General features: G+C 42.4%; 1 long non-coding RNA gene across 1 annotated transcript; it reads left to right on the forward strand.

Annotated features, from left to right (window-relative positions):
• Nucleotides 1-914: 914 nt before the first annotated feature.
• On the forward strand, nt 915-6159 carry LOC142431082 (uncharacterized). The gene is made up of 3 exons (XR_012780679.1): nt 915-983; nt 4493-4616; nt 6018-6159. It is a non-coding gene; the product is annotated as an uncharacterized LOC142431082 (long non-coding RNA).
• Nucleotides 6160-14499: the final 8340 nt, after the last annotated feature.

Here is a 14499-nt window from a genome sequence, read left to right on the forward strand (position 1 = left end):
TATTCTTCTCTGTGTTCCCGGGCAGTTTTCCAAATAATGGTGATAAAAGTTTTTACCATTCATTGTTAATCCCATTCATTCTAATATCTCCAAATAAGATACATATAACTAAAAAGATATAATTGAGCTTAAAAATCTTTATAATTAATTGATTTGCTTCCATTGACAATTATGCCCTGCAATGATGGTGTAGTGTACTCTTGGCATTCATAAATTACAAACGTGAAAAAAGGTAAGCAGTCCACACAGAAAAGAGAAAGAAAGAGATGGGAGAGAGAGAAAGAGAGAGATAGAATTTATAAAATTTAAAGGGTGGTTCTGGTTGAACAATGCACAATAAAGGTTGACAAGAGTTCATTTACTGATGAACAAACCTTGTTTGATAAATGAGATTAAGAGAAAAAAGGTGTCATCAAATATTACATTTTATAAGGCAACAAACACACAGATCATGATGCTAAGCTCTGGGTTTTGGGTGAGCCCTTATTTTATATTAAATATCATTCATGGTCTCTTACTTCACTTGGCTTTTGAATTCTCTCTGCGTACATTTGACATTCTTGTTTGCTAATAGTTTCATGTGTTTGCATGGGTGCATGTGTGTCTGTGTGTGCAAGGTGTTCCTAGAGCTTCCACGTGTTTCCTAAGAACACCTCGCACAGCAGTTCACCCAAACCACTCCGGGTTTATTCCACCTGCATCTTGACCAGTGGTTCTCAACCTGTGGGTCGCAAACCCTTTAGGAGTCGAATGACCCTTTCATAGGGTTCACCTGATTCATAACAGTTGCGAAATGACAATTAAGAAATAGCAATGAAAATAATTTTATGTTTGGGTATCACCACAACACGAGGAACTGTATTAAAAATTGTGGCCTTAGGAAGGTTGAGAACTGGTGCCAAGAACCCGGGAAATTACGATCATCTAAGGCACGAGCGGAGACCCCCACCAGGGAGGATTCAGAACCACACGGAATTATAGAGGTAAGTTCTGAGAGACATGAGCCTGAACGATTGCTAGAGCTGCAAACTGTTGTATGCATTCTAATAGTTTCACTTTCGGTTTCAATGGCGGACAGCCTGCTGCTTCTTATCTTGCAAATAAAACCGTGTGAACCTGTGTGTTAAATTCTTGTCTACATAAGTAGGGAATATGGGGAACGTAGCAATAAACACCATGGTTACAGCGCTTGATGCTTTATTAAGGAAGAGAGGATTAAAAATTTCAGAGCCGACGCTGCGTAAGTTTGTAACAAATGTGGATGAGATAGCACCATGGTTTGTATCTACAGGTTCTCTAACTTTGGCGAGTTGGAACAAACTGGGCTGGGATGTAGACCGAGCTGCAAAAGAAGGGAAATTGAAACCGGGAACTAGACCCATCTGGAAGTTAATAAAAGCATGTATTGAGGATAAAGAGTGTAGACAGTCATTACAGCAGGGACAGCAGGCTTTGGAGGACGTTCAGAAAAGCATGTCAGAAACAGAACGGGACGAGTCCAAAGAGGCTCGGGGCGAGTCCAAAGAGGCTCGGGGCGAGTCCAAAGAGGCTCGGGGCGAGTCCAAAGAGGCTGGGGAAAGGCATGCCCAAACAGAAGAAACTGCGCAGGTAGAATTAGGGGAGGAAGTTGATCAACAGAAGAAGAACCGTACCCGCCATTCGGAGCCTTTATATCCCTGGCGAGAACTAGAACTCTTGGAAATATCAGAGGAGGAGGAGGAGCAGTTAGAGGAGATAGCTGCTTGCTATGAGGAAGGTCGGCATGATGCACTAAAAGCAGCCGAAAGAGGGCGGTATAGTGCTCAGCGGAAGTCAGCTGTGAGCCCATCAGCACCACCTCCTTATAAGGAAGAAAAGCAAAAAGGGTGTGGCTATTCCTTTTGCCCAACCAATATCCGTAGAGAAATTCAACAAATGTTTCCAGTATTTGAGGATCAGAATAACGCTCGTTATCATACACCCGTAGAACACAAGCAAGTAAAAGACTTAGCTGAAGCTGTAAGAGCTTATGGAGTAAGTGCAAATTATACTCAATCTTTAATTGAAAGGCTTACGAGTCAAGCTATGACTCCTGCCGATTGGACATTTGTAACAAAAGCAGTATTGACTACAGGACAGTACCTGGAATGGAAATCTTTATGGCAGGATTTATTAACAGCTCAGGCTAGAGAAAATGCTGCAGCAGGACAGCCAGCATGGGATTTTGAAATGCTTACAGGCCAAGGAAGATGGGTTAATAATCAGACAGCATATCCATTGCAAGTATATCAGCAAATAAATTCTGCTGCAAGCAAGGCATGGAGAACTTTACCTAATAAAGGAGAGGTTAGGGGCAACTTAACAAATATTGTACAGGGACCTACTGAACCTTTTTCAGATTTTGTGGCACGAATGTTGGAGGCAGCAGGAAAAATTTTTGGAGATCAAGATACAGCTAAGCCTCTCATTGAGCAATTAGTTTTTGAGCAATGTACTAAAGAATGTAGAACAATTATCACGCCCTAGCACCTGTCAGAGAAAAATTGGGTCAGTTAAAAATTTACCATTACATGGATGATATATTAATAACTGGAGAAGAGGAGCTAGATGTGCAGCAGGGATACAGTGAGGTAGTTAAGGAATTAGAATCCCATCAGTTAGCAATAGCATCAGATAAGGTTCAACAATCTTCAATTGGACAGTTTTTAGGAGCCACAATAAGTCCATGTCATATAACGCCTCAAAAATTGACTATATGTAAGGATCAGTTAAAGACATTAAATGATTTTCAAAAGTTGCTAGGAGATATCAATTGGCTCCGCCCATATTTAAAGGTATCCACTGCTGACCTTAAGCCATTGTTCAATATCTTGGAAGGAGAAAGCCACATTACTTCTCCTCGAAAAATCACTCCTCAAGCTCAAAAAGTATTAGAACAGGTTGAAAAAGCCATTTCTGAAGCGCGGTTGGATAGAATAGATATAAAATCTCCTTTTCAGCTGTGCATTCTAAAAACTGCCTGCGCGCCTACTGCGGTATTGTGGCAGACTGGACCTTTGTTGTGGATCCATGCTCACTCCTCACCTTCAAAAACTATTGAACACTATCCTTCTATGGTAGCCACAATGGCCTTAAAGGGAGTTAAGACAGCTATTATGCATTTTGGAAAAGAGCCTAGCAGTGTCATTGTCCCATATACTAGTGAGCAAGTTGCTACACTGTGTGCCACTACAGATAAGTGGGCAATTTTTAAATGCAGTTTTAATGGACTAATAGACAACCATTATCCTAAACATTCTTTGTTGCAGTTTGTGACTGCACATCCAGTAATTTTTCCCCTTGTCACTGTTAACAACCCCATTAAGGAAGCTTTAGACATTTATACAGATGGCTCTAAAACAGGTAAAGGATGTTATGTGATAAATAATCAAGTGACTACATTGCAATTTTTAGCTAATGCACCTCAATTAGTAGAATGTTGGTGGTCTTAGAAGTTTTTAAGAAATTCACGGAACCAATTAACATCATATCTGACTCCCATTACGTAGTCAACGCAGTATCTAAGCTGGAAATTGCTGGCTACATTAAGCAATCTAGCAAGGTAGCAGACATCTTGTCTCAAATTAGAGAATGTATCTTGCAACGAAAATATCCATTTTATATTCAGCATATACGTGCTCATAGCTTGCTTCCGGGACCTATGGTGAAAAGTAATGATTTGGCTGATCAAGCTACAAGAGCTTTTCCTGTGTTAACTAAATCCAATTTTGAACTTGCTAAAGACTTTCATGAGCTGTATCATGTGCCTGCTGCCACTCTACGCATTAAGTTTTCAATTACTCGCGCAGAGGCTCGTACTATTGTGTTGCAGTGCGCCAAGTGTGCAGAATTTATTTCTAAACCTTCAGTTGGAGTAAATCCTCAAGGCGTCCATCCTCTCAACATCTGGCAAATGGACGTTACCCACATATCTGCTTTTGGAAAGTTGCAGTACGTGCATGTGTCAGTGGACACCAGTTCTGGCATTGTACATGCAACACCCCTAACGGGGGAAAAATCCAGCCAAGTAATTCAACATTGCTTAGAGGCTTGGAGTGCATGGGGCAAGCCCACCATATTAAAAACGGATAATGGGCCTGCATACACTTCCACCAAGTTCCAACAGTTTTGCTTGCAAATGCAAGTAAAACACCTCACGGGCTTGCCGTACAATCCCCAAGGGCAAGGAATTGTGGAACGGTGTCATCGTACTTTAAAACAATATTTATTAAAACAAAAAGGGGGAATAGAGGCCGTGACGGTCACTACCCCTAGAATGGCCTTATCTTTAACTCTTTTTACTCTAATTTTTTTAAATCTGGATGAGAAAGGCCAATCAGCTGCAGACAGACATGGACAATGGCCAAAGCCACCAAAGGAAATGGCCCGATGGAAAAATGTATTGGATAATAAATGGTATGGCCCAGACCCCATATTAATCAGGTCCAGGGGAGCTATTTGTGTTTTTCCACAGAAAGAAGAAAACCCCATCTGGGTGCCAGAGAGACTGGTGAGACTAATTAAGGAGGATGAAGATCGTGGGAGCAGGAAGAATGAAGAAGACGATGATCAACCTAATAATGTTGCTGATACTGATGGTAATATGGACCCCAATAGTTAAAGGAGTTGTTTATGGGCCATAGCTAAAACTTGGCCTGTACCTATTCCCATACACTCAAATGCATCAATATTACCCTTATTCTTATCAACGCAATGTGATTTGGGAATACCATGTATTACACCTAGAGGGGAGCCTCCTAAGGTATATAATGCAAGCAATTTTACATTGGCATATAGTTTGTGTTTTACCACCATTAATACTAGTGCACCTTGTATATATGTAAGAAACGGATCTTTAGTCAATTGGGTGGATCCTTCAGGAGACTCTGCAGTTAATAATATTATATCCACCCTTATGAAAGTTGCACAAGGTGCTACAGGTGGAAGTGGCCCCTCTGAGAAAGGAAAAGGTGTAAATATAACAACACTCATGATGATTCGTGAGGGATCTAGGCCCTCTGGGCCCATCTATGAATCAGTAGTGCCACCTAATGTGACCAGACGTGTCATATTACCTAGTTGTTTACCTGAAAAAGGTTTTCCGCCTTCTTTTACACAATGTCATTCTCCAAACTATCGGAACAAACCTATTATACCAGGTTTTGATATGACTCCAGCTTTAGGTAAAGCAAAATGGAATAGCAGTATTAATATCACTGGTCCTGATAATACTTGGCCGTGGTATGAATGGATATTATATAATCAACGTGGAGCATCTACAATAGTGACTCCTTTTGCAAAAATGTTTGGAATTAATGATACTTTCTACAATGTCACCGGTGTATACAATACCACTACAAAGAGGCTGAAAGTAAATACTATGTTTAATATATCAAGAGTGCAATTTCAGCCATCACCTGTTTGTGTCCAGCCCCCATTTTTCTTTCTGTTAACATTCAACATTAGTCATGCAAATGATACATTTTGGGAAGCTTCGTGTAATAGTTTTAGCAGTCAGTGTTGGCTTGCTGAATGTTGGAATGGCTCTGAGCCATTTGCCTTGATAGTAAAGATTCCCACTATGATACCTGTACCGGTTGAAGCAGATCCCAATACTTTTCCTATTGCTACACTTTATAGATATAAAAGAGATTTTGGCATTACTGCAGCAATTATTACAGCTATTACTATCTCAGCTGCAGCAGCGGTTACAGCAGGATTGGCTATGTCCAATCAAGTAATGACAGCAAATGTCATTAACAATATTATGCAATCTACATCAGAAGCATTATCCACAGCTCAGAAAATGGATGCTCGATTAATGTCTGGTTTACTGTTAGTGAACCAGAGAGTTGATTTATTACAACAACAAGTGGATACTCTTACGAGCATGGTGCAATTAAGTTGTGTTTCTTCAACACCTAATTTGTGCATAACACCTTTAAAATTTTTGAATGAGTCTTCTTTTAGCAGCAAGAATATATCCCAGTATCTTACAGGACAATGGACAGCTGAGCTGGAAGAACTTCAAGAACAACTCCGGATGCAGATTACGACTCTTAATGGCACAAGAATGAAACCCATAACTGTTGGAGATTTTACTTCTTGGCTTTCTACTGCCTTTTCCTACTTTAAAGAGTGGTTGGGGGTGTTTACATTTGCTGCAATAATGTGCGGTGGAGGAGTGTTGTTGCTATGGTTGCTCTGCAAGCTTAAAGCCCAGCAGAAACGTGACAAAGTCATCATCACACAGGCGCTCTTAGCGATTGAGCGCGGTGGTTCCCATGATCTTTGGCTTTCTTTGTTAAGAGAAAATTAACCCCCATAAGTTGTCAGCTCTTGCACCCCAAGGGAATTGTCCCATTGCACTGGGAAGAGTGACAGAAATTGGATCTTGGTCAGCCCTTGCACCATGTGGAGTTTTGCTCATTGCACACATCAGGGTGACCAGATTTGGGTTTTTATATCCATCTTGATCTCCTGGGGCTGCTGGAGGCTCCGGGATGGATCGATGGACTTTATATCCATCTTGATCTTTTGGAGCTGCTGGAGGCTCTGGAATTGATCGATGGATTAGGCTTAAAATAAAAAAGAAAGGAGGAGATGTGGGAAGCCGTAGCTCTCGCGAGATGTGGGAAGCCACAGCTCTCATGATGTGGGTAGCTGCAACTCTTGCCGCCATTACTAGATGGCGCCAGGCAGTCAGGGCGGTGGTCCAACTAAGTGATAAACAACCACTTAGCGCATGCGCGATGCTGAGATGACGTAGTCATAACTCCACCCTGGAGTATGCAAACGAAGGTTCTGGCGAACTCACCAGTCAGTGCATGAGGTTTTGGCAAATGCACCAATCAAGCCACAGCACGTCCCCATAGAGCATATATAAGCATAAGTAGTTTGGGGTTTCAAGGTCTTTTACCGCATAATGAAAAATAAAACACCTGTGGAAGAATCCTGTTGTGGCGCGTCTTATCTTGCTGGCGAGACCTGGCGCGCGACAGAGAACCCCTGACTTTCTGGACTCTCCAAAGGATGGATATTCCAATAAGAAAGGCTCCTGGATTATAAATTTCATTGATTTAATAATGATGCTAGAGTAATTACAGGTGATTTCCCTTAAATCAGTCTCTCACATTCCCTCCTTAATTTCCAGCTCCTGCTAAGGATCCAGGTGAGCCTGGACGCAGATAATTGAAAGTGCTGAAATTCGGGCGGATTTGTGCTGTGTTGATGATCCTTGCTTGGATGTTTTGTGCTTCCTGGAAGGTAAGAGTACCTGGAACCTGGGCATGGGGATCTATTACATGCCAGGTACCCTCAGCTAGTAGGTATGTAAGACAGGCTCAGGGAGGAACATAGCCTTTTGCCTCCGGAAGCCCCTGGGGTTGAGCTCAACGATATTCAGCCTGTGCTAACACGCTGACTCTGAAACCTTCACTAATGGCTTCTTAGTTGCTGCTTTGTCCACATCCGGGTCTCACTTTCATTCCAGGGTATATTTATATATCCAAACGCGAGGATGCCTGATGAGAATTTAAAAGATTAAGTCACCACGGGGTTGGCCTACTGTTCTTATCATGAGTGCCTCTGAGGACTGACTTCTCCATGAGTGGAGAGCCCCAGTTTGCTCTGAGAGGGAGTTCTTGGCACAGGATGTCTCTGGGAATAACATCTTCACACTTAAGGGGTGAAGCTGCAGGTCCTACTTGAAGTATGTCTTGTGAGGTTAAGTGGTTGGTTTTCTGGAAACTCAAAGAGTTACAAATAAAAATATTTTAGGGTTAAAAGGGTGTATTAAATCTTCCTCAAAGCCGTTAATTCTGAGGGAAAAGCCCAATGTTGTGAAAAATGGAGATCATGGTTCCAATATAAGTACTTTTAATTTGATACGACCTCCATCTCTAGTGACATGAGTGTCCCTGGGAAAGAGGGAATGGAGGGAGTCAAAGGTAGAATATCCAGTAATTTATTTGTTTCATTAAACACGGTTTCACGACATATTTGAGGGAGAAACCAGGATACACTGTGACCTACAAATTAGTGAGTGAGTGAGTGCAATTTCGCTCTTGGCCACCTTGGTTATTGGGTAACACATCCTGCATATGTCTAATAGCAGAGAGGACTCCTTGAGTGTAGGACACAGTAAAGCAGAGGACCACAAATGTCTTGGGGTAACTCTTCATCATATGCTTTTTGTCATTTATATATTCCTTCATTTTGCCAAATTTCAGGAACCATTTGTAAAAGTTAACTGAAAACAGAGGATGTGTTGGTGTCTCCTAATTTTGCATGTCTACCTCTCGCAATCTCTTACATATAGGTAAAATGTGGGAGAGGAGACAGATCCACACACATAATTAGCAGCATGAGTTTTTTTGGTGTGTTAGGTTTGGTGCTTAGCTTAGGGTTTTCGTGTGCTAAAGGCTGAGTCTGTACTTAATGATCAGAAGTCAGGTCCTGAGATTAATCAATGGTCCTGCTTCAAAAACAAGAATCAAGGGATAGAATTAGGAGTTAATTGTTATGATTTGAATTTCAGGTGTTGGTGGACAGATTAAAAGTCATTATATTTAGAAAGTTTCTGCCTAACAGAGTATGTTTGAGTTGATTAGGAGCTTATATGTTAAGTGATAATGATGTAGTGATACTGTTTAAGCATTGGAGTTTTCAGGGGTAGTTTCTGCACTTGAGATGTAGGGTCATAAGGTTAGGGTTAAGTTGATAGACTATAGTCCAGGTTGTGACTCTCATTCAAAGAAATGGAATAACTGCTTTCAGTTAGATTTAGTGTGTATGGTCATTGGATTTCTTAAGCACATGTTAACTTTGCTGTGGCATCAGGTGATGCTCAGGGTGTTTGTAGTTCTGGAGGATGAGTGACTTTTCAGCTTGTTATCTGTGTTGTAAGGATACTCAGCAGGGTAATGTATAAGGGTTAATGGTTTTGGAGATGGTGATTAGCAGTGAATGCGTAGGGATTGAAGTACAAAGTTAATATGTGCTGAAATGTAGCCGAAATCATTTTCAGTTTATCTGCTATAGTACTTATGATATATTTATAATCATTTATGCATAAAATCAACATTTTTCTAGTTAGTTCATGGATTGTTTCTTGGCCTTTCGGTGTGTTTTCCAGTCCAGTCTGTTGGGGCACCACACAATGGCCTCAAATCCAGCTTCAGCATTCCCTGGGGACCTTGCCACTCCATTCCCTTGCTGTCCGCTTCAAGTCCCCAGTGCTTTACCTTGGTGTGGTGGGCGCAATTCCCACACTGTGTCTCCGGTTCTAACCCCATGGGTCAGTGAGGGATGTCATGTCTCAACTGGTGCTGGCAATGTGGCCCTGTCTGTGGATTGGCTGCTCTAATTGGGGTCATCGTCCTCAGGGCCTGGTGGGCCAGGATATGCTCCACTCTCTCCCACTCCCCCTTCATCTGCTCCTGTGTGTGCCGGCCAGGTATGTCCCTCTCCAAGAGCTGCAGACTCAATGCTGTCGCTTGACATAAATTCTTCTGGGTGGAGGGGCAGGCATCCACCCAGTATTTGGTACCGGACTAGCCCCCCCAGACCTCTCCATTGTCTCACCACTCCATAACAGAGTGTCACACCCACACTTTGGGGCACTGGGTAGAATCAGGTCCTTCTCTCCCTGTGGACACACAAACAATACCCTCCTCTTGGACGGGTCAACGCCCCATACCCCCTCCACCATCTCTTCCTTATTTTCATCCTTTATTTGTTCCTTTTCCCAACTCCTCCCCTGTTGTCTACCATGTGCATCCCCGGATTTCATCTGGTCCCTGCCATACTACACAGTCCTCACCCCAAGAAGGTTTGTATACAATAGCTTTTCCACTATGCCCCTTTTTCATTTTTCTATTTAATGCTTACCTCAGCGGGCTCATGTTGTACTTGTCCTTTAGTGCCTAACTTACTTCACTTAGCATGCTTTCCTCCACTTCTTCACATGCCGCTATATGCTTCATACGTTAATCACTGCTTTTCAGCAATGCGTAGTACTCCATTACATGTATATTCCACAGATTTTTTTTGTTTTTTTTTCAAACGTTTTATTAGGGGCTCATACAACTCTTATCACAGTCCATACATATACATACATCAATTGTACAAAGCACTTCTGTACATTCTTTGCCCTAATCATTTTCTTTTCTTTTTTTCTTTCTTTTTTTTTCCTTTTCTTTTTTTAAATTTTATTAGGGACTCATACAACTCTTATCACAATCCATACCTGTACATACATCAATTGTATAAAGAACATCCATACATTCCCCACCCCAATCATTCTCAAAGCATTTGCTCTCCACCTAAGCCCTTTGCATCAGGTCCTCTTTTTTTTTTCCCTCCCTTCCCTCTCCCCCCTCCCTCATGTGCCCTTGGTAATTTATACGTGGTTATTTTGTCATATCTTGCTCTATCCGGAGTCTCCCTTCCCCCCCTTCACTGCCGTCCCTCTCCCAGGGAGGAGGTCACATGTGGACACCTGCAATCAGTTCCCCCCCTCCAACCCACTCACCCTACACTCTCCCAGCATCGACCCTCACACCCTTGGTCCCCGAAGGTATCATCCACCCTGGATTCCCTGTGCCTCCAGCCCTCATATGCACCAGTGTACAACCTCTGGCCTATCCAGCCCTGCAAGGTAGAATTTGGATCATGGTAGTTGGGGGAAGGAAGCATCCAGGATCCGGGGGAAAGCCGTGCTCTTCATCGGTACTACCACACACCCTGACTGACCCATCTCCTCTCCTAAACCCCTCTATGAGGGGATCTCCAGTGGCCGACACTTGGGCCTTGAGTCTCCACTCTGCACTTCCCCCTTCATTCAATATGGTATATATGTACACACACACAAACACACACACACATATTCTTTTTTTTTTGCATGATGCCCTATACCTGGTCCCTTTGGCACCTCGTGATCGGACTGGCTGGTGTGCTTCTTCCATGTGGGCTTTTTTGCTTCTGAGCTAGATGGCCGCTTGTTTATCTTCAAGCCTTTAAGACCCCAGACACTATCTCTTTTGATAGCCGGGCACAATCAGCTTTCTTCGCCACATTTGCTTATGCACCCATTTGTCTTCAGCAGTCCTATCATGGAGGTGTGCAGCCAATAATATGATGATTTTTTGTTCTTTGATGCCTGATAACTGATCCCTTTGGGATCACTCGCTCACACAGGCTGGTGTGTTCTTCCATGTGGGCTTTGTTGCTTCTGAGCTAGATGGCCACTTGTTTATATTCAACCCTTTAAGACCCCAGTCACTATCTCTTTTGATAGCCGGGTACCATCAGCTTTCTTCACCACATTTACTTGTTCACCCACTTTGGCTTCAGCAGTTGTGTCGGGAGAGTGAGCATCACAGAGTACCAATTTAATAAACGAAAGTATACATGCATTGAGGGAGTGCTTGAGTAGAGGCCCAAGGTCCTTCCGCCACCTCAATATTAAACCTATAAATATAGACAATTAGATCTGTTTCCCCATCCTCGTATATATGTTTGCATGTACATGTCTGTACATGTCTTTGTCTAGACCTCCATAAATGCCCCTTGACTCCCAGCTCCTTCCTCCATCTCCCTTGACTTTCCTCCTGCCCCACCACCATGCTCCGTCCCCACTTGGGCTACAGCTATACCTCTTCTCTATGCAACCTTACCCTTGATCGTTCCCCATCAGGCCTGCCATTCCCCCCTCACCACCATTTTGGGTCTCATGTTTTTCCCTTGTCCCTGTGTTTATCAACACCACTTCCTTACCCTCCTCCCCCTCCCCCACCTGGAACTGTGTGTCTCCCCGGAACTGTCTGTCCTATTGTTTTTCCTCCAGATAGTTCATCCAGCCTGTCCTATTCAGACAGACCTGTGGAGACACTAACATGCACGAAAACACAACAGAGGAAAACAAAGCAACAGTATACAACCAGACAATAAAACAATAAAAACAAACCACTGACAAAGAACAAAACAAAACACTTCACAAAAGAAAGGCTTTTAGTCCATTCAAGGATCGTTTGCTGGCCCTTAGGAGCGTTTTCCAGTCCAGTCTGTTGGAGCACCACGCCCTGGCCCCAAAGTCCACCTTCAGCATTCCCTGGGGACCTTGCCACTCCATTCCCTTGCTGTTCCACTGCACTCCCCCAGTGCTTTGCCTCGGTGTGGCGAGATCAGGTCAGGTGCAATTCCCACACTGTGTCTCTGGTGCTGTCCCCTGTATCGCCCTTAGTCACTGAGGGGCATCATGTCTCATAGTAGGGCCAGCCATGCTGTTCTCTCTGTGGACTGGCTGCTCTACTCAGGAACATCATCCTCACGGCCTCGTGGGCCAGGCTCCACAAAATTTTTTATCCAATTATCAGTTGATGGAAATGTGGGTTGCTTCCAAGTCCTTGCAATTGTGAACTGTGCCGCAATGAACGTTGGAGCACAGATGTCGGGCCTCGGTCTGTTCCTTGCCTCTTCTGTGTATATGTCCAGTAGGGGAATTGCTGGATCATATGGTAATTCTATTTCCATCTGTTCTCCATATTAAAAGATCAATTTCCATAGTGGTCGTACATACTTACAAGTCCACCAGCAGTGGATGAGAGTTCCTGTCTTCCCACAGCCCCTCCAACACTTGTTGCTTTCTGTTTTTTGAATTGGGCTACCTTTGAGGGTGTTAGGTGGTAACTCATTGTTGTATTACTTTGCATTTCTCTTATGGCTAAAGATCAGGAACTTTTCCTCATATTTTTGTTAGTCATTCTGATTTCTGCCCCTGTTAAACTTTTGTTGAAGTCCTTTGTCCACCTCCCAGGTGGGCAATTAGTTTTTTTTTCTATTCAGAAGCAACCAGAGTATTGTAGATTTTAGTAATAAGGCCTTTGTCTGATGTGTCATTGCTAAAGATGTTTTCCCAGTTCTTGGACTCTCTTATAACTCTCTTGGTAAATTCTTTTGATGTACCAAGGTGTTTTATCTTCAGGATATCCCATTTGTCTAATTGTGCCTCCTCTGTTTGTGTCCTTCCCTATTTCTGATAACCTATGCATTCCCTGTGCCAAAGTTCCCAAGTTGGTCCCAATTCCCTCATTGATGGCCCTAATAGTTTGGGGTTTAACTTCAAGGTCTGTGATCCACTTTGAGTTTATTCTTGTGCATGGAGTGAGATAAGTGTCTTGCTTCATTTTTTGCAGGTAAATATCCATTTTTTTCCAGCACCACTTTTTAAAGATGGAATCTGCTTCCCATTTGATATGTTTGTGACCCTTATCAAAGATCAGCATGCTGATGCTTTTATTTCTGGGTTTTCAGTTCTTTTCCATTGGTCTGATTATCTGTCATTGTACCAATACCATGTGGTTTTGACAACTGTGGCTGTATAGTATATGCTGAAGTCAGGTAAATCAAACTCTTTTTTTTGAGGAGTTCTCTGCTAATTCTAGGTTTCTTCCCTCTCCATATGAAGTGGGTCATCAGTTTTCCACTTCTTTGAGGAAAGATGAGGGTAATTGTATCGGGATTGCATTAAACTTATATAGTGCCATTGGCAGAACTGACATCTTGACTATATTGAGTCTTCCAATTCATGAGCAAGGGATACACTTCCATTTGTTGAGGTCGATATTGTTTTCTTGCAATAGTGTTCTGTATTTTTCTCCATATAGATCTTTAGTTTTTTTTAGCCACGTATATCCCTAGATACTTCAACTTGTATTTGGCTATTGTGAAAGGTACCACCTTTTTTATCTCCGCTTCTGTGGTCTTATCTGATGTGTATAACAGTCTGATGGACTTTTGTTGATCTTGTATCCTGCCACTTTGCCAAACTCCTCTATTGCTTCTAGTACTCCCCTTGTGGAACTTTTGGGATTTTCCATATATAAAATCATATCATCTGCAAATAATGATAGTTTCACCTCTTCCTTCCCCAGACGAATACCTTTGATGTCTCTTCTTTGCCTTATGCTGTTAGCTAAAACCTTCACCACAATATTAAATAAGCGTGGGGACAAGGACATCCTTACCTGGTCCCTCTTTTCAGCGGGAATGTGTTAGCCTTCTCCATTGACTACTACGTTGGCTGTTGGTTTTTCATATTTAGCTTGTATTGTCTTCAGGAACTTTCCTTCCATTCCTATCTTCGCAAGTGTCTTAAACAGGAATTGGTGTTGGATGTTGTCGAATGCTTTTTCTGCATCTATGGATATTATCATGTAGTTCTTATAATTTTTCATGTCAATGTGACGAATAATACTAATGGTCTTTCGTATGTTGAACCATCCCTGCATCCCTGATATGAATCCAACTTCGTCATGGTGAAATGTTTGTTTTATATTCTTTTGTATTCTGTTGCCTAGTATTTTGTTAAGGATTTTTGCATCAATGTTCATTAGGGATATTGATCTGTAGTTCTCTATTCTTGTGGGATCCTTGCCCAGTTTTGATATCAGAGATATACTAGCCTTATAGAAGGAATTC

Source organism: Tenrec ecaudatus, chromosome 17, assembly GCF_050624435.1.
Source record: "Tenrec ecaudatus isolate mTenEca1 chromosome 17, mTenEca1.hap1, whole genome shotgun sequence".
Lineage (NCBI taxonomy): Eukaryota > Metazoa > Chordata > Mammalia > Afrosoricida > Tenrecidae > Tenrec > Tenrec ecaudatus.